Source organism: Mesocricetus auratus, unplaced genomic scaffold (genome assembly GCF_017639785.1).
Source record: "Mesocricetus auratus isolate SY011 unplaced genomic scaffold, BCM_Maur_2.0 Super-Scaffold_100009, whole genome shotgun sequence".
In the NCBI taxonomy this organism is placed as follows: domain Eukaryota; kingdom Metazoa; phylum Chordata; class Mammalia; order Rodentia; family Cricetidae; genus Mesocricetus; species Mesocricetus auratus.
The window spans coordinates 73,801,915-73,822,380 of NW_024429193.1; the positions used below are offsets into that span (position 1 = coordinate 73,801,915).

Sequence of the window (20,466 nt, forward strand, 5' to 3'; positions counted from 1 at the left end):
GTCCACTACAGAAGGGAAAATATGTTGACAGAAGTGGGAGGCACCATATACTTTGCATTCACTGTCAGGAAGCAGAAAGTAAATACAAACTAGGGCCAGCTATAACACTAAATGTCCATTGCCAGAGTCTTACTTCTCCCCACAAGTCTCCACCTCCTAAGAACCTTTTTAAACAGAATTACCAACTGAAGTTCAAACAATGAGCCTGTGTAGGTCAGCTAGCTGGGTGACAAGACTGTATGGGGGTGAGATGAGAAGGAGGAGAAAGAAAAGGAGGAGGAGGAGGAGGAGGAGGAGGAGGAGGAGGAGGAGGAGGAGGAGAAGGAAGAAGAAGAAGAAGAAGAAGAAGAAGAAGAAGAAGAAGAAGAAGAAGAAGAAGAAGAAGAAGAAGAAGAAGAAGAAGAAGAAAGGTATGATTGGGTGAGGGGCAGTAGAGGGTGGTTATGGGAGGAGTTGGGGCAAAATATTGAATATGATCAAAATAATTGCAAAAATACATGAATAAAACTCAGAAATCAGGACATCTATCCTCAGGCTGTAGAATGAGTGATGTTGAGAAAGGCAAGAAGATTTTTGTTTGGAAGTGTGGCCAGTTCCACACTATGGAATAGGGAAGCAAGCATAAAACTGGACCAAATCACCACAGCCTGTTGTGTGGAAGGCATGTCGGGTCACTGGAGTCTCAAGGATGCTAATGAGAACAAAGGAATCACCTGGAGATAGGATTCACTGATGCAGTCTTTGGAGAATCTCAAAAGGTACATCTCTGGAACAAAAATGATCTTCACTAGAATTAAGAAGAGGAAGAGGGTAGACCTGATAGCTTAGCTTGAAAAGACCACTAAAGAGTAATACCACTGTATTATTCATTACGCAACAGATACACCATGGTTTTCAATGTGTGCCTTAATTTAATTCATACACCAGAATGCAGATGATGAATGGCTAAAAGTGTTTTTTGTCTGACAGTCCTGTTTTGTAACAAAGTAGATATGATCTTTCAAAAATGTAATAAAAGAAACCAACTCCAGTTGTGTAAATACTATCACTGCAGTCCCTTTCTCAAGATAGGATTGGACTTGATTAGAAATGTTCGTCTTTCCATAAAGATGGGGTGTCACCTCAGAACCAATAGAATAGCTTTATTCTTAGATTCATATAGCTGGGCATATGAATATGTTTAAACACTGGAGAAATACTTTCACTGTCTCAGAATCAAGTCCGTGTTTCAGTTTGTGTTCACTGGTCTGTTATAGTCAATAGTTTAGTATCAAAAAGCAACTGTCTATTCCTCATGAAGCTGATGTAATTAGAATTTCGTCAAAGGACGCTGCCTTTTACCACTGAAATGTATCCATTGTAGTTTATGTATGATAGCAAATAAAGAGTATTTAACACTTAAAAAAGAAATAAAATTCAAAAAATTAAAAAAAACACAATAACAGTACTGGGGAGAATTATATGATGATCTCATAAAATACAGAAAAGGAATTTTACAAAATATTGTAGCTCATGAGATTTCTTGTCATTGTGGGAATAAAAGGATTTTCTTGATCTAGTAAATGGCATTAAAAGAAATTTGTATGTTACAATAGCTCCAGTTAAAACTGTTGTCTGCCTAAAACTAGAGAACAGGAAGTATATCTGTTTATTTAAGAGACAAAATAAATGAAAAGGCAAAAAGTGAGATAAAACATATTTAAAGAGTCAAACTTTGCCAATCAATATGAAAGCTAAAATTAAGTACATCCTGGTATATATTTTTATATCACTAAAAATCAAAATTTAAAGACTAACCATGTAAAATATTTTTTTTACGAGACAGGGTTTCTCTGTATTGTTTTGGAGGCTGTTGGTCCAGCCCGGCCTTGAACCCACAGAGATCCACCTGCCTCTGCCTCCCGAGTGCTGGGATTAAAGGCGTGTGCCACCACCGCCCGGCTAACCATGCAAAATATTAATGAGAATAAGAAACAAGTAAAAATCTTCTTCATTCCATTTGGGAAATGTATTTGACCCCAAACCATTGTACAAAGAACTGAAAAGAAGCTAACTACGGAACTCTTTATAGGCAGAGACAATGGGCCTAGTGAGGGTAAGGCAATGGGATTACGTGAGTTCAGTGGTTCAAGACTATCCAAGGAAAATAGGGAGATTTTGCCTCTAATGATGCAACAAAAGTCTCTCAAACATCACATATATGTGTTCATGGTGTCTTTACACTTAACAGTCCAAACAACCAGATGTCCACTATCAGGTACACAGATACAATATTGAACAAGGTAAAAATAACATAACTGGGGCCTACACAGCAATAGTTTATCAGGGAAAATAACACCTAGAAAAGGAAAAAAAAAGGAAACAGGACTAAGCAAATGAAGTCATCAGAATGTGGTACAAATATGACCTATGACCAATTTCCTACCAGCCAAATGGGAGCTCTGGAGAAAATACTGATAATAGTGCACCCTGGCTTTGAGGACAAATGCCTCACAGACCTTTACCACCAGTGTTTTTGTAACTGCTTAGAAACCACACCAGGAAGAACATGCCCTGAAGATGATGGCACTTGACTTAGTTATTGACTACGGACTTCCAAAAATAGGGTGATTTCAGCCCAAAGGCTGAAACAGGCCAGGCAGAGTTCACAGCTGGAGGCTGGCAGCTAACTACATTCCTGTGGTCAGTGGAAGCCTTTCTGGAAGGGGTATTTAAGCAGTACATCCTCATGATTTTCAGTCCATAAAGTTGAAATCACATAAATTTCAAAACCACCATATGGTATGAGATGCCATGATGGTGGTTATCTTTGGAAAACAGAAAAATGCTGGTGGTTAGGAAGGGCTGGGAGAGCAGTATCTGTGGTGTCAGTAGTATCCCAGATCTTAGCCCAAGTAGAGAAATGGCAAGGGTTTGTTTTAGGGTAGCTCATCCGGCTGTGCGTGTAAGTGACATTTTTGTGTATGTGGTTACTGAACTAAAAGAAGGATTTCAGAAATTTCAGTAATGAGAGTATAAACCTCATTAAAAGAATGAGCTAGTGCAAAAACCTAGAATATTATGCAAGCTATATTTAGATGGATGGGTGGATGGATGGATGGATATGTAGGTGTGGGTGGGTAGATGCTGCACGCATGCATACATATATACATACATACTTGCATAATGAAGTTTGACAGAAAACATTGCTTATTGCATTGTAATTAAAGATGGGTTTACCCTTTATTTATATCAATAATATATTATATTATATTATATTAATATTATATATAATATATATAATATTATATTAATAATAAAATATAACATTAGAGCTAAGTCTAAAGTTAACTAAAATGAAGCCTTTAATGACTTCCAAATAAAGAATATATACATATATACATATATATCATAGATGGAAGACATATACATTACAAGAAACTTCCATAGAGTTGTACACATGATACTTCTAAACATGACATATGTTCTTTTACCTGCATATATGCACACCTATGATGAAGTTTAATTTGTAAGTTAGGTTTAACAATGAGTAATTAACGTCACTAATGAAAAAAATATTATAATACTCAGTAATAAAAGCCATGTGCATTCTCTCTCTATATTTCTATATGCGTGTGTATATATGCACACACACACATATATAGTACAGTAAGTATCATTTCATACCTCCAACACACACACGTGCACAAGTCAGGGGAGTGTATGGAATGATACTGTCATGTACTCTCCTTTTGTTATATGAGATGATTCAGTGACAGTGTGATGAGATGTGAAGTTTATTCCAGGTTCTAGGCATAGAACGTTTATTGGAATTTAGTGTCCACTATCATAGAATTAAAGCTCCAACTTGGGAAGATACAGTGAAATAATTGTCGTAAAATATGAATTTTATATTACTAATGAGAGGATGAAAAAGCTAAGAAAACAGAGATACCACATTATTTAATAAAAAAGAAATGACAGTGAAATTTCCTTGAACAGATGAATTCACCAAGAGAGACAAGGGAAGGACTATTTAGGTAAGGGAGGAAACACAATAGAGGAGAGGTGGTAGAGAGAAACATTGACATCTAAGAATTGTTGAAGATTATAAGGCACAGTAATCCTTATTATTCCAGAAAGTGAAGAGGAAAGAGGATCTTGTCCTAGAACCTCAAGCTGGGGACACATTGTAAAAGCTCCAAAGTTGATGAGGGGCATTTATTCAGTACAACATAATCCTTTAACAGAGGAAGTAATCCTGAAATGAAGCAATCATGCCGTTTGAAACCATGAAAAGAAGACCAGAAGAGAACAGCAACTTCAAAAAAATCAAAAGAAGAAGTATAGTATGACCTAACCAATCTATTGCTGTTACATTTTGAAAGAAAATAAAACCATATGATTAGCAACGCATACATTTCCATGTTTATTTTAACACCATATACAACAGCCTGTGAAAGAAGTCAGTTTGGTGTCTATAATCTGATGAATGGAAAATGAGAATTTGGTATGCACACACAATAGAGTATGAGTTGATCATAAAAATCTGAAACCTTTTCATTTGTGACATGAATGGAGACCATTATGTTAAGTGAAATGAGCTAGTCACAGAAAAACAAGTACCCCAGGATCTCATTCATCTAAAGAATCAAATCATTGATTCCATAGAAGAGTAAAATGGTGGCTCCTTGAGGCTAGGGCAGTGGGTGGAGCTAGATATAGGACTGGTCAATAAGGATTAATTTATAGTTAGATAAGAGGTCTGATGTGCTATTCCACAGCAGGCTGATTGTGGATAACAACTGTGTGCATTATTTCTCAAAAAATAGACAAAAGGGTTCTAAACAGTCTTCTTATAAACAAATGATAAGTATTTTCAAGAAATAATTTATGATTTAAATATTAATGTACATATGTATTGAATTATATCATTCAAACATTTCTACAATCTTCATTTTGTGTGCGAATAAAAATAAATTTTCATAAAACATAAAAAGAGGAACCAAATACTAAAAACATTTGTTCAATAAATTAAAAAAAATTACAAAGTAGATAAAAAACAAGTGATTAACCCATTGCACTAACTCCAAATCCAAGGGAGAAGGAGGATTTCTGAAGAAGGCAGTGAGCAGAACCGTATGCTGTACAGAGCCAAGCTAGGTGAGTCATGAGAAGGAAGCTCTGGGCTCAGCAGGCACTGTGCTAATCTTGGTAGGAGACTCAGAAGTGGTAGTGAGGAGAATAATGGTATGGAACAGGGAAGCTCAGCTAGGAGTTCTGAAACTCTCATGCTCCTTTGCATTTTGAAAATTGGAAGAAACAAATTAAGCATTGACTTGACTTGAAAAGATCAAGGGATAAAACTCCAACACTGACTTTTATAGGCATGGATCATGATCTAGAATCTCAGGGGAAAAAACTTAGCTTGTAAAGCTGTCAAACCCAGAGTTTGACTTATTCTGCTATCCGGACAACTGGCATCCAAACACCCATTATAGGTTCATGTCTTATACCATGCTCTACTTTAAAACCTTTCTTCTATCTCTTTGTGTCCTTACAGATTTATTCCTCTGTAACTGTGTTATCAACAGGCCTTCTCCCAGATGCCCTAGACTTTTCCTGAAGGAAGTTTTCTGGAAATAGAGGCCTCTCTCCAGATCCCACCAGCTTTCCTACCCTTCTGCAGCCTAGATCATTTACATACAATTTGACAACTCATATTTAGTAAGTAAGGCATTGTTGCACCCTTCCCCCATGGAGATCTGCTGACCAGCTTGTGACTGGAGCTTCTAGCAAAATACCTCTTGTCCCCTCCTCCCAGTATAGCCTGAAGGCAAGCTCCTGTTGTCTGCCCATCCTTTGTTGAAGGGCCCTGGGAATGTGGGCTGATGACCTGGTAGTTTTCCACTATGCCTGCTACTGGCATTTAACTCTCTGCTCTTGTTATAATAAATGCACTGTCTTTGTCTTCATTTACATCCTTAGCCCTTCACCCGGATCATTGAGAAGTGTTGTAGCCTGTCACTGTAACCATGCAGTTCGCTACAAGGCATTAGTATATTAGTCTCCACAGCCATGTTTGAAAACCATGACATGGAAGAACAAAGGACATAAAGTTATTAACTTGTATGTCTTCTGGGGTGAGTGATGGTGGAATTATTCAAACTCATTCTGAAAACAAGAAATAAAAGTCCTTGCTTTCACTGTGACCTCTTTAATTCCAGTCAGACTGGACAGAGAAGCCAACTTGAGGAAATCACTGTAGACCGTTCAGCTATAACCCTCTGAGCTAAGAATTGAACTAAATTCTTTGTAGACAATCTTTAATTTTCAGAAGATTTACCAAAGACATGAGTTTTGAGAATTTGCAATTAAATAGTTCATGACTAATTACAAAACAATCAACTTGTTCTCCAAGGAAACTCAAGGGTAGGTGAGCTATGTTGAGCATGTTCAAGTGTAACTAAGCTTATTTAAGTTTCTTCAGAAACCTAAGCCAGTGTAGGTAGGGATTGCTGATTTGGTATAGAGTGTCAGGCAACTGGGCAGTACAAATATGGGCAAATGGAATTCATTACTGAAACTGAATAATATATTTTTAAAATTTTGGTATATTTTGTGTTGAGGTTATCTGGAAAGCTCAATTCAAAGGAAGGCCAGTAAAAATGGAACACCCTTTGTCAGGAGAATGGCTGGAAACTTGGAGCACACTGTCCATCCTGCAGGCAGTTCAACAGGTATGAGACTCCCCTTTCTAGGTGCCTCTCTTGATTTAAACCTCTTCCACAAAGCTTTCTGCTTCTTCCAAGCAACTGGTCAGGTCTTAGAGTCTTCTTTGCATCTCAGCTTCCTTCCATTTTAGAGGGATTCTCAGTTTGTATTGCTTTTTGTGGCAGGGAGAGGCCTGGTGAATCTGGTCAGTTTCAGGGATTTCCTGAAGCTAATTTGAGTTGTTTACCCTCCTGTTGAAGGAGCTTGCTGTAGTATGGGTTGTTTCAATCTCAGGAGAAAGTGTTATATGATACAAGGCTCTGACTATTGAAAGCTTCATACAATCTCTCAGTAGTGCTGAAACCTGGGTGCATTTATAGCATGGGTCTTTGGGGGGCATTTACTCAAATGATAGCATTATCTTACATGAAATTCTGTACCAGAACTTACAACAACCATGAACTACAACTAATTTTGATTCATCTTGTATATTACTTACTTATCAGATGAGCCCAGTAGCCAGCTATCATTGTTCATAACTGAGGTCTCAACTCTTAAAGCAGAGGCAAGAGTATTAGGGTTTCAAGGACAGTCTAGGCTACAAGTTCAAGGGTAACATATGCTGCAAAGACAGTCAACGTCTCAAAATGACCAAGTAAACAATTGTATGAGAGAACATTCCAAATTTTCCAGAATTTGAAGGTGAACAGCTTGCAGGTGTGATCATTCTCATGACCCTTAAGCAAACTAACTAACTGACAGGAAGGCATATGATAGCTAGTGACTTTCCGACACATTTTGTTCACTCTGCATGTATATAGCTGTCCCTTCAAAGTTCACTTTAGATCAATAACCTTTTAATTCTGTATTCACCTGGTTCACTGTAGAATCTTGTTTAAAATTCAACATATTATACAATGTTCAAAGTGTTTTTCTTTTATTCTATTGAAGACAAATTTTGGTTTCCTTACAGTATATTCTGGTCATGATTTCCCTTCCCTCTCTTCTTCCCCGGTCCTCCCCACCTCCCAAGTCAACCAACTTCAAGCTTTCTTTCTCTCTCTTTAGAAAACAAGCCGGCCCGTAGAAAAACAAGAAAATTAGAAGTAAACAAGGAGCACACACAGAAGGAGAAAAGCATGTGAAACACAGACACACAGACATAGACACACACACGCACACATACACACATACACACAAATGCATGCACATGCATGCACATGTGTAAAATCCATAAAACACAAAATTGGAAACAAGGACTGAGCAAACCATGGGAAGCAAACCAGTAAGCAGTTTCCCTCCGTGGCCTCTCCATCAGCTCCTGCCTCTGAGATCCTACCCTATTTGAGTTCCTGTCTTCACTTCATTCCATGATAAACAGCAATGCTGAAGTTCAAGCCAAATAAACCCTTTCCTCCCAATTTGTTTTTTGGTCATGGTGTTTTGTCACATCATAGAAATCCTAAAAAGACAATAATAATTGACTGAACTTCTGAAACTGTAAGCAAGTCACCCCAATTAAATGATTTACTTTTTAAGAGTTGCTAGGGTCATGGTATCTCTGCACAGCAATAGAAATTCTAACTGAAACCGAAGTTTATACCAGGGACTGGGATATTGTTGTGAAAGGACAGCCCACATTTTTGTTTGTAGCAGTATTGATTTTGGGAGTTTGGTTTCAGAAAACAGTGAAATGATTTAAGCACTAATTAATAGGCCATACTAGTAGGACCTTGGAAAACAGTAGGCTGAACATGATTTGATGAACTGTGGGGATCAAGAAGTTTCAGAGGAGAAGAATTTTAGTGTGTTTCCTAGAGATCATTCCTGTTATATAAAATGTGATTTCTGAGGAGAAAAAGAATTCCAGGAAGTAGAATGGAGCTAAATCCTGTGTTCAAGGAGATAAACAGATTAAGAAATGAAATGAAATGAATTGAAAAGAGTGGTAACCATGAGTCAAGATCCCAACCACTTTCCAAGACCAGGGTATGGCTGTGAACACCTTTAATCCAGCACTGGGAAGGAATAGGCAAGTGGATCTCTGACTTTGAGGGTAGCTTTTTTTACAGAGTGTTTCAGGACAGCCAAGATTAGGCAGTAAAGGACAGAAAGCTGATGAAGATATAATTGAACAATGTAGACATGTTCCAGTCCCAAGAAGCACCAGAACTGAGCAGCTTCAGTCATGTGGTTCTGGCTCTAGCGTTAAGAATAGAAAAAATGAATTATGAAATTTGTTTCTGTGCCTAACGAAAGTCACAGACGCCAGGCATATATCAGTAGTGTCCCTGAATGGAGGCCTAGAGAAGCCATTACATGAAGCTATGAATTTGAAGCCTTGGAGAACCCAAGATGTTAAAAATGCCAGAGTTGTGGAATACTTGCTGAAGAGAGCTGCTTACAGGGGAATTGAACCACCCCAAAGAGAAAGAATTATGTTTCAGTCAACAAAGATGAAAGGAGTTGGATATCTGAAATGCACTTTGATGTCAGACACGGAAATGTAGAGTTTGGAGTTTGCCCAGCTGTTTTTAGGTCTTGCTTTGGTCAAGCATTTCCTTGCTATGCCCCCTTCCCTGCAATTTGGAATGGTAACGTATATCCTGTGTCATTATATGTTAAAAGTACGTAATCTGGTTTTTTGATTTTGATGTTTACAGGTGATTACAGTTAAGTGACTGCATGAATCTCAGAAGAGACTTTGAACTTTAAAACATTGTTGAGACTGTGATAGACTATGGGGACTTTTGAAGTTGGACTAAATGAATTTTACATTATGATAGTGTTAGAAGCTTATGGGGGACAGGGAGGAGAATGTAGTAGTTTGAGTGTAATTGATCCCCATAATCTCATAGGAAATAGTATTATTAGGAAGTGTGGCTCTGTTGGAATGGATAAGGCCTTGTTGGAGGAAGTGTGTCACTATAGGTGTGGGCTTTGCTGTGATCAGGATGCCACCCAGTGAGTCAGTTGACTTCCTGTAGCCTTCAGAGCTCTCAGCTACTGCTCCAGCATCATGTCCACCATCCTGTCACCACAATGATAATAGACTGAATATCTGATATGGAAAGTGAGCCACCCAATGAAAGGTTTTACTGTGTAGGAGTGGCCATGGTCATTCTGCCTCTTCACAACAATGGAAACCTGAAGACAGTTTATAGTCAAAATCTACATTGTTATATAAGAAGCAAAAGTGATTCTGGGACATGATGGGAAATTCTGAATTCTACAAGGCAGAGTGATTCATAGTGGCCCAAACTTGCACATTACCTTTCAGTATGCTGTGCCTGGTTAAGTAAATTCACAATTTAGATCATTAAATAAGTTAAGTTGTAAAAATTTCTAAATCATACATTTGAAGTGAATTTACAAAATAAGTAAATAATAAATACCAACACTGAAAATCTACAATCTAGTTTTTATTTTTATTCATCTGCTTTTAAATCTGCATGTCAAAATAATGACAATATAATTAAAATTGAGATCAAAATAAATATAAATATTTCATTATCAATAATAAACTTTATCTAAAATATATATGGAGTCTTGAGATATTGGCTAATAAAGTATCAGTATATAATTTATAATTTATAAATCAATATAATAAAATGAATTGGTTATAAGTGCTATGGGTTAATGGCATTAGCCTGTAGTGATATTTTGTTTATATTCTAACAAACAAAACTTGCCTGAAGATTCAAGGGTAGAGCTAGCCACTAGTTAACCATAGAGGTCTGGAGGTCTGTGCAGAAGGACAGGAAGTGATTAGGCAGGAATAGACAGGAGCTCTTTCTCTTTTTGGCTGGGAAGTTAAGTAGGTAAGGTGGCTGTGGTTTTGTTCTTTTGTCTGTCTGATCTCTCAGCACTTTCCCCTATATCTGACTCTGGGCTTTTATTATTAAGACCAATTAGAACTCATGTACATTAGCCAACCTCCCCTAAAGTCTTCAATGCTTCCCATGTGACTTTAAATTCTTTCTCCTGTAACACTAAGCAGTCAGTAGTCTATGATGCTGTTCAAAATATGCACTGGAGTTTTTTCATCCCTGAGACTGTCTGGCTTTCTCTCGGTCCTTTTAGATTCCTTCTCTGCCCTAAACAAATATGTAAGTAGGAAGAATTCGAAATGTGGATTTAAATGATGCCAGAGCCTGGATTAATGAATAGGGAAAACTCTTGGGCTAAGTCAGTAACTGTCTTCTTTACTGGGGCTGTGAGGATTTTACATTTTACGTAGTTCATTTTGTCCATGACCAAATCATGTAAAACAAATTTAAAACATACAAAAACTACACTAAACCCCTTATAAAACAAACGACAATCCATCTGAAAACATAATAGATTTCTGTTCTTTTGCCAAGTGCTATATTAACACTCATAAGAAGCTATAGGCTTCCATTTGAACTAGGTGGATTAAAGAAAGTTTATGCTAGCACCAAAGTTCCTCTGGTTGAACTGTTCAGTATGCTGTATAAGAAATATACTGATAGGACAAGAACATGGTCTTAGCAATGGTCTTTCTTCCATAGCCAATAATACTGCTGAATAACTCCAATGAAATGGCTGTGGTAACATGTGCAATAACTTACAACAAAGAGACAAAAAATGGGCAAGTGTTGTCACTGCTCTGTAAGTGACATAGGACAACATTACAGAGAGACAGAGAAGGGAAAAATAAATTACACAATGAGGAACTCTTAAAACATCTGACACATTGTAATATGTCCTCTTACATGTATAGCTATTAAGGATTGCATGTGCTGTGACCCACTAACTCCACCACATTCTCTTTCTAGCTTTTTGTTATTCATAGTCTTAGCAGTTAGCATCCATATTGTGTAAATTGATAACTAAGCATGCAAGATAAGAAGAATATATATATGGAGAAAAATACATATGTATTACAGTCATGGATGTATTTATGGGGTTGTGATAGTTTGAGTGTAACTGGCCTTCATAATAGCATAGGGAGTGCCTCTATTACGAGCTCTGGCTTTGTTGGAGTAGGTATGACCTTGGGGAAAGTGTGTCACTATGGGGATGGGCTTTGCGGTCTCCTATGTTCAGGATAGCACCCAGTGAGTCAGTTGACCTCCTATAACTTTCAAAATGTAGAACTCTCAGCTACTACTCAAGCACATATCTGCCTACATGCTGTCATTTTCCAAGCCATGATAATAATGGACTGAACCTCTGAAACCATAGGTGAGCCACCCCAATTAAATGCTTTCCTTTATAAGAGTTGCCGTGGTCATGGTGTCTCTTTATGGCAATGAAAACCCTAACTAAGACATGGGTTATGAACTTTTTAAGGCCTTTTTTTGTAAGATGCTTTTTTGATGTCTTTCAGGTGTAGCTCTTGAATCATTCCTGAGACAAATTAGTTTAGGCCAGCAATATGATCCTCCTTCCTCCTCTTATTTTCCATTCCCTTACTTTTCCCCTTGTGAAGGTGGGGATTAAATGAGTCCACCAGAACCAAGATAAATGATAAATAGGTATTTCTTAGGGAAGTACCTACACAAATAAACAGTAAATACCTGCCGTGGTCTTCCTGCTCCAAAAGATGCAGTCTCTGCTCTTCTGATGCTCTCACTGCAAGCCAAGAGGGCAAGCCAGCCCCTTCTCTTCCTTATCAGGGGTCACATCTGCACAGCTGAAGGCACATCCATAGTGTGTGGCCACCACCGCAAGTTCACTGGCCACTACACCCTGGCCCTTCCCTCGTCTCCACTTTCTTCTTTTTCCCTTCCCTTCCCTCTCCTCTTTCTCTTTTCCCTTCTGTAGCCCTACTTCCCACTCTGTCCCCTTCTCTTCTTCCAGCCTGCTCCATCTCTGTAACCCTGACTTACCTGGAGCTTCCTGTACAAACCAGGCTGCTTCACACTTGCAGTGATCATCTGTCTGAGGCTGAGTGCTGGGACTATGGGCAGGCTAACACTATATACTTAGCCTCTTTCCTTTTTTTCTTCCCTACATTAGATTGTCCTTTGGAATGGACAAAATGATTTATTTTGAGAATGAATATGTTTAACATCACAGCCTAAGAAAAGTTCAAGTAAAATGAACTGTTCCATGGCTTGTGAATTATGTCTATCTTCCACTTAGTACCACTCACGAAGAAATGTCAGAGGGAAACACGCCACATAACCTACCAGTGATCGCTGTCAAAAACAATAGGTGGCAGTAGTGAAGTTTAAAAAAAAAAGCTCATTTATTTGTCACTCTGTCACTCCGTTCCCTCACTTGTCATAATGCATTTTGAACAGTTGAGTGAGAGATTTGGATTGGCGCTTGCGTGAACCCCACATGGTACTTTACACGGCACTGCTGTCTCAGAACATCTAAACACCGAATATTATAGACACATATTAATACTTTTAGTTTATACTTCTAAGAAAGCAAGGGATGTAAGGTGAATATAATCATATGTCAAATTTTTAAAATAACATTCAGGAAAACAGAGGGAAAAACAAAACACACTTGAAGTTGAATGGAGATACCACAATGGGAACTGTGTCTTGATGCATACTTTGAGTGAAGGAAAATGCCCTTTGGAATATTTTCTTCCTGTTAATGGTCATTTCTATTTTTAAGTGGTTTATTTATTTAGAAGCTATAACAGGTGTGGTCTATCCTTGCCAAAGTCTTCCAGAAGTTCATACCTTCTCCAGGCTTCGGGTTTCAGGGCTATTTAGTGAGCCTGTGGGTAGCATGCAATCCAAGAACTCTCTTATCACAGTGTCATGAAGGACTTGCCAACACAGCCTTCCCAAAAGCCCCATCCTGTCTGACTTGGAGAAACTGGGTTTGTGATTTGAAGGGTACTGGTATGAATGTATTTCCTTAAGAAGACCATCTTCTTGGCACAAGTATGACAAAACAGTCATTACAGTTCGAGTGTATGCATAAACTGACTGAGTGGCTTTCCTTTTAAGTTTTCAAATCTCAGTGCAGGTCAAGGACTAACCATGGTCCTTTTCAAAACGCAGAGTCATTGTTATGATAGTAACAGGGAGGAAAGCTGGAGGTCAGAAGGAGACCGTGGTTTTGCTTTTTGAAATGCAACGTTTTGCCATAAACTCTACAAGAAAATAAACAGAAGTAGGCCAAAGGGGGGAAAAAACACAACGGTTGCATATTCCCAACCAGGGATCTCACCTGAGGCCGGATACCATTTATTGAAAATGCCTGACATCGTGAAAGAACCCACATAATGGCCTTTTTTTTTTCTTTTAAAAATACACAATTCGCCACACATTTGTGCTGGGCCTGGTCTGCATGACCAGTTCATCTGAAGGTGCCACAGCACAGTCACATGCTCAGGACAGCCACAAGCTCAGCACAGCAAAGAGGTCATCAGAGCAGATCATTTTGCTGACCCTGACGGCTATAAATGGCTACACAAAACGAGGGGAGGAAGATCAACACAGCTCAAGTTTTGAAGTGAAATTTTATCTTATTTCTGGCACCATGAAAACTAACCTGATCTTTATCTATCTAAGAAAAAACATTCCTGTGCGACCGGCCCGTGTAACTCCTGACGATTTCCACATACCTCCGGGCGGCTATGAAAGAAAGCTCCATTGTATGAGAGCTTGAGATCAACAGGATCTTTAAGGCCTGGTAGTGTGGTCAGGTTCATCTATAAATTGTACTTTTGTTTTAAAATCTCTGAAGAATCGTTCCGTGCTTTTCCCGTTTGTTCTATTTTCCCCCCTCAGGCAGATAAAAAACCATGAACCAAGGGGAAAGTATTGAAATACACTTGTCTGTTGTAGATGGAAGAGTCTGAGCCAGGAATCTTCCATTGTGGTTTTCGACTCCTTCCTGCTATTAGTGAGTCAGAAACATTTAACTATGTGTTTTTACCAAAGACACCTAAGGTCCGGTCACGTGGGCTCCTGGTTGTCAGATGACTCCCAAATACTTTTCTTGTACTTATGAATGGGGCTGGAATTTTTCCAATTTTGATAATCTTGATTTCTACAAAAATACTGCATTTCTACTTAACTGTAGAATAGAGAGAGAGAGAGAGAGAGAGAGAGAGAGAGAGAGAGAGAGAGAGAGAGAGCGAAATACAGACAGAAACATAACAGTGTGCAAATACCAGGATATCATTGAGGCCATAGATCAATTTTGGAAGAATTGAAAGAGTATGCATTTTGTATTGTCTTTTTAACCCATGAACATGTTTGTACAGCCCTGTCTTAAGGGTCTTCTTTAGTTTTCTCAATAATATTTCATAGCTTTTTATGAAGAAGTTAAATATGCCTTCTCAATGTCTGGTAGATTTTGACTCATTCACTTTAAAATTTCTAATTATTTGTTACATACACATGCATGATTAATTCTTCTGTTTGCAATATATTCATTGATCCGGACTGGGATTACTTATTTATTTTAATAGTTTGTATATATTTGTATTTTCTCTACATAGTCATGTTGTTTTGAATAAACAGTCCTTTTCTCTTTCCCTATGAACTATTCTACTCGATGTACACAAATGTAAATGCTGATGGCTCACTTTTTCTAGGTGCATCTATGTGTATGAATGTTTGTGTGTGTGTGTGTGTGTGTGTGTGTGTGTGTGTGTGTGTGTATGTCTATGTGGTATATGGGTATGAGGTATATGTACATGTGAGTTGTGATGCATACATCAATGTATGCAAAGAGGCCCGAGGAGGATGTCAGGTGTTGTGACCTGTCACTCTGTATCCTATTTCTTGGAAACAGAGCCTCTTACTGGAATTATACCTTGGCTGGCAGCCAGTAAATCCAAGAAATCTTCTGTGTCCAGCCCCCACAGTGCTTAGTTACATGTGCATTCAACCAAGCCAGGATTCTGTTATTGTTGTTTGGATGCTGTGATCTGAACTTAGTTCATGAGGCTTAACATGAGTCTTCACTCTCCAGACCCTGATAACTTCCTTTTGAATTTCTCATTTTGATTTTTAAGTGTCCATAAATACTTCTAACATTAATTTCTCATGAATCTGATATTACTATAAATGTTGCATTAGTCTTCTTGTTAATATTTTATATGATTCATTTTCTACCCTTTTGCTTTCAACTGTGGCTATATGATGGCCTCATATGCATACATGTGTAGATAGAACACAGTTGGCCTATCTTGGAATTGAATATTATCCCAATAAAATTAGTGATTCAGTTGTTTCTCAACTTTAATTTTAACATCTCACATAAAGAATTCTGAACAAAAATAAGCAAAAATATACAGTGCATTTGTAAGTGATTAAGGTCATAGCTCTTTAACAGGAAAGATTAAGCCCATCGTAGGAAACCCCATAAGCAGGGTTTTACTTGCTAGATATATACCAGGTAGAATCATGACAGCAACCATTCCAGTATATTATGAAGTCATGAGTAATATCAGAAAAGGTTCATAGGAAAAGATGAATTGTAACATTAAGTATCACTAGAATGGAGAATCTGATGCCTAATTACTAGGACTGTAGGATACTGCTATGAAGTTATCGCCAGTTCTACTTGGGTAGAAGAGGCACAGTATTAGGTAGAAGAAAATTACAGTTTTTACTGTAAGATTACACAAGTTGGTGAATTGTAACAGTATTTTGTTCTTTTATTACTGTAGACTACAATGTAAAACTACCCTAATTCATAGGATTATTTAGCATCAGAAGACATATGAGCAGCGGGACTTCCAATTCATGGAAGTTTTCATGGATCTGTTACTCACATATGTATGGGACCCTTCTCAGAGATGCTGTACATGGGTCATGAGTTTCTTGTAGGCCAAATGCTCTAACTACAGAGCCAGGCTATCTAATGTGTGAGCACAAATATGAAAACGTATGGTGGTTTAGTTTCCACCTATGTAAACTAAGTAAAGATAGCATTAGGTAGTTCTCAGAGATAAATTTCAGTTGTTAATCATATATGAAGTTATTCAAAAGTGCCTACAATGTACAGAATGTGTGAAAATGATCATTTTTGTTGCTATCCTTACTGTCATCATCACTTAAGTACAGATTCTCTTTAAAAGTGTCAAGTCCTTAGACATAAGTCTAAAAATCAAGTTGAAGCTTATTGTTGACAATGTCTCAAGCATGTAGGACAGCATGTTTATCATGTAATATATGGAGAACCCATGAACCAGAAGTACAACTTTATAAGTTCTACTCTGCATTTACTATGACAGCCAGCTAGTTCCATCACAAAGGCATGATAGCAACAGAATAAAGGATCTGATGTAGGAAATCCTAGACACCCACTTCAAAGATTGTCATTTGGGTGTCGTACCTTGTTACTAGGGCTTTGAAATTTTCTGAGATTTATTCCTGGGCATGGATTTAAGCTAGAAGTCAATTAGTGTATGTCAAGTTAGGTAGACAGAACTTTCTGTCCCACTCGGTCCCATAGCCATTTAATCCCAAATAACAAACAGAGGCTTATATTAATCATAAACTGTTTGGCCAATGGCTCAGGCTTCTTATTGGCTAGCGTTCTTTTAATCATTAACCCATTTCTATTAATCTGTGTATCTCCACATGATCTTAGCTTACCACTTGTTCCCTTGGCAGCTACATGGCATCTCTTGAACTCTGCCTACTACCTCTCTCTATCCCTATTTGCATTTCCTGCCAGGCTAAGTCCTGCATGTCCATTGGCCAAAACAGCTTAATTCATCAACCAGTAAGAGAAACATATATTCACAGCATACAGAAGAACATCCCCCATCAAAGTTAGGCATGGTGGCACATGCTTGTACTCCCAAAGGTGGGGTGGCTGAGACGGGGACTTTTGAGATCAGCTTGGACTAGGTAGCAAGACTAGAAATAGGTTCACAATCCTATTTCTCGTGTTTAATTTATTGAATAACAGTAATTTCTATTTATATTGTGATTTATAGCTCAAAAGTAAATACATTTTTCTCTTTTTCTAAATTTTTAACTTATTTTTTACATTCCAATCCAGTGCCCCTCCCTCTTCTCCTCCTGCTCCCCCACTCTGCCCCCATCTTACATGTGCTCCTCAGAGAGAATAAGGCCTTCCCTAGGAAGTCTACTAAGTCTCTCCCATCATCTTGTTGAGGCAGGACCAAGGCATCTCTCCACCCCCACACCCTGTGTTAGGCTGGGAATAGTATCTCTCCATATAGAATGGGCTCCACTAAGTCAGTTTGTACAGTAGTGTTAGATCTTGGAATCACTGCCAGTAACCTCATATAGTGTCCCAGTAGCAAAAGGTAAATATATTTAAAAACACAATGCATTACTGCAAAGTACAGCCACCATTCTGTGAAAAGGTCAAGTAAGTTTATTTTTCTTCTACCTCTACCTTTCAATCAATATCCTGTGTTTTCCCATTGACGCCCTTGTGTGCAACCCCACTGAGATTCCAGTAACTATCCACATCACTTTCATCATTTCAACTTTTTGAAGATTTTTCCCTATAATAAAATCATGCAACATTTGCCTTTCTGTGCTTGGCTTATCTTAGCATAGTGTTCTGTGGTTCATGCATATTACTGCATGATTAGCCTCCCTAATCTAGTTGGCTAGTATTTCATTTTGTACAAAGATCACACTTTCCTCCTTTTTTCTTTCCATAAATACTTAGGTTGCTTCCATGTCCTGGCTATTGTGAACAATAATACAATGAACACAAGTCTGTATTTACCTCTTAAAGATACTCCTTTCAATCCACATAGACATTTACCATAATTGGGATTATTGATCATATGGTTAATTCACAGGTTTCTGTAATGGCTCCACTCATTTCCATGGCCACACACAGTGAGCAAAGGCTCCTTAACTCTGTAACCTCATCAGCATTTACCTGTCACCCATTTTAATAACTGTCAGTTTAGTGGTTACAGGATGATATTATATTGGTGTTTTTATTGCAGTTCTAGGATGATCAGTGTTCTGGGTCTTGTTCATGTATCTGTGGTTATGTGCTTTTCTTCTTGGGGTGGTGCACTTAAGTAGAATATGTCCTTTATTTTTAATTGAGGATTTTTTTCTTGCTATTGAGTTGCTTGAGTTCCTCATGTATTGTTTGGTTTTAGTTACTTATGCCCATTATTTTAGTCTTGAGTTTATCTTCACATAAATATTTTTTCAAAAGTCTATTTTTGGAGTCAAAGTTGTAAAATGTTGCATTTGTTACATTTAAGTAATTACAAATACTTTGTTGTTTTCTAAAACCATGTTTCAATTCCTTGCATGGCCTTTGCCTTTCTCTGCCTTTCTCTGCTCCTATCAAACTGTCTCTTCTCCATTAAACGCATGGTAGCAAGTACAGCAGGATACGGGGATGAAAGGTTAATGGATGTATTTGTCAAAGTCATGATCAAGAATCATCACAAAGGGCTGGCAGTGTAGCTCAATGGTATTTCTCTTGCCTCGTTTGAACTCCAGTACTGCACAGTTTTCTTTTAATCACCTACATTATGTAGAATTTGTCTTCTATGAGCCTTTGAATAAATATTCAAATTATTTTATTGTGTAGAAAAGAAAACTGAGGTCTAGAGAAATTAAAGTACTCCATTGTCCTGAAGTTTCAGCTTTTTCTGTGAAATCAGAGATAGAATTAATTTATGACTATTCCATACAGATGAGTCAATATCCCAATCCTTGATAATTCTCAATAGATGAAAAAGATAGCATTTTCCTCAGGACACATTTATTTTATACATTACATGCTACATGTCACATGTCCCCTGGAAAATATTTTATAAATGACTATACTGTTCTAATATACATATATACAAGATATACATGCCCTGTCATTAAAAATAATAAAAAGAGCTCCCAAAGTACAGTAAGAAAAGGGTAAAGTGTGTTTGAGAGAATCAGACCTAACCTTAAGAATTTCATTCACTATGTTTTTATCTGACAGGACTATGTGAACAAATGAGAAATGGACTTTATTCCTAGAGCATTATTTGCTTATTCTAGGCAACACTTGATTCTCAGTTTGGACTATGAAGTTCAGTTGATAAACCAGGGATGGACATGCCCCTGTTGTATGGTCTATACTATTTGAATAGTAATAAAAGAAATTCCCCACATATGTTGTAACTAAATACCACCTTTTACTATCTTCATTTTCCTACAAAGTTCACTGCATGGGTCTTTAAAATACACAAATGTTTTGTTCAAAGCAGTAAAGGACACAAAATGATTTTTAAATGTATTTTAGTACTACTGTCTTGCTGTTCCACAAATCTTTAGATGTATTATCATAAAGTTTATCCTATGTCAGAAAACCTGCCCTGAGGAGCCACCGTAGAGATCCACACATGAAGCATGAGAAGCAGGTGGCTTCTGGGAACATCTAGCCAATGGTCCTCAAGAAAATGTTGCAAGAACTCTAGTCTGCCAGAGACCATGGATTGAGCTCAGGGGCCCTGCCCTAGGGTGTACCTTCAGATAAGAAGCCTCTGACACAGCTCTTAGTGAAAATTGTGGAAAACTGGAGCAGAAATATAGAGAAGCTATGCTTGTATTGCTAGATCAAAGATATTGTTGGGTAATAATTTTTTAATACTAGTAATATTTGATGTTTGTGTTTATTTGAACAAGAAGATAATTAATGTGTTTAATAACAGAAAATATTTTAGGGTCAGAAATAAATATCATGTCTCATAAATGGCTTGTAAATATAACACACATGTGTACATATGCCATATTTCTTGGAGTTATATTTAAATCCCAGCCCTGTCACTTATAACTGTGTGACCTGGTAAAAATGCTTTCATGTTCCTATGAAAAATGAAAA

The 20,466-nt window shown here is 37.7% G+C and overlaps 1 long non-coding RNA gene across 1 annotated transcript; it reads left to right on the forward strand.

Annotated features, from left to right (window-relative positions):
• Positions 1 to 367: 367 nt before the first annotated feature.
• Positions 368 to 7,815, forward strand: LOC110342029. The gene is made up of 5 exons (XR_002384017.2): positions 368 to 410; positions 5,543 to 5,706; positions 5,968 to 6,122; positions 6,609 to 6,719; positions 7,762 to 7,815. It is a non-coding gene; the product is annotated as an uncharacterized LOC110342029 (long non-coding RNA).
• The last annotated feature ends 12,651 nt before the right edge of the window (positions 7,816 to 20,466 follow it).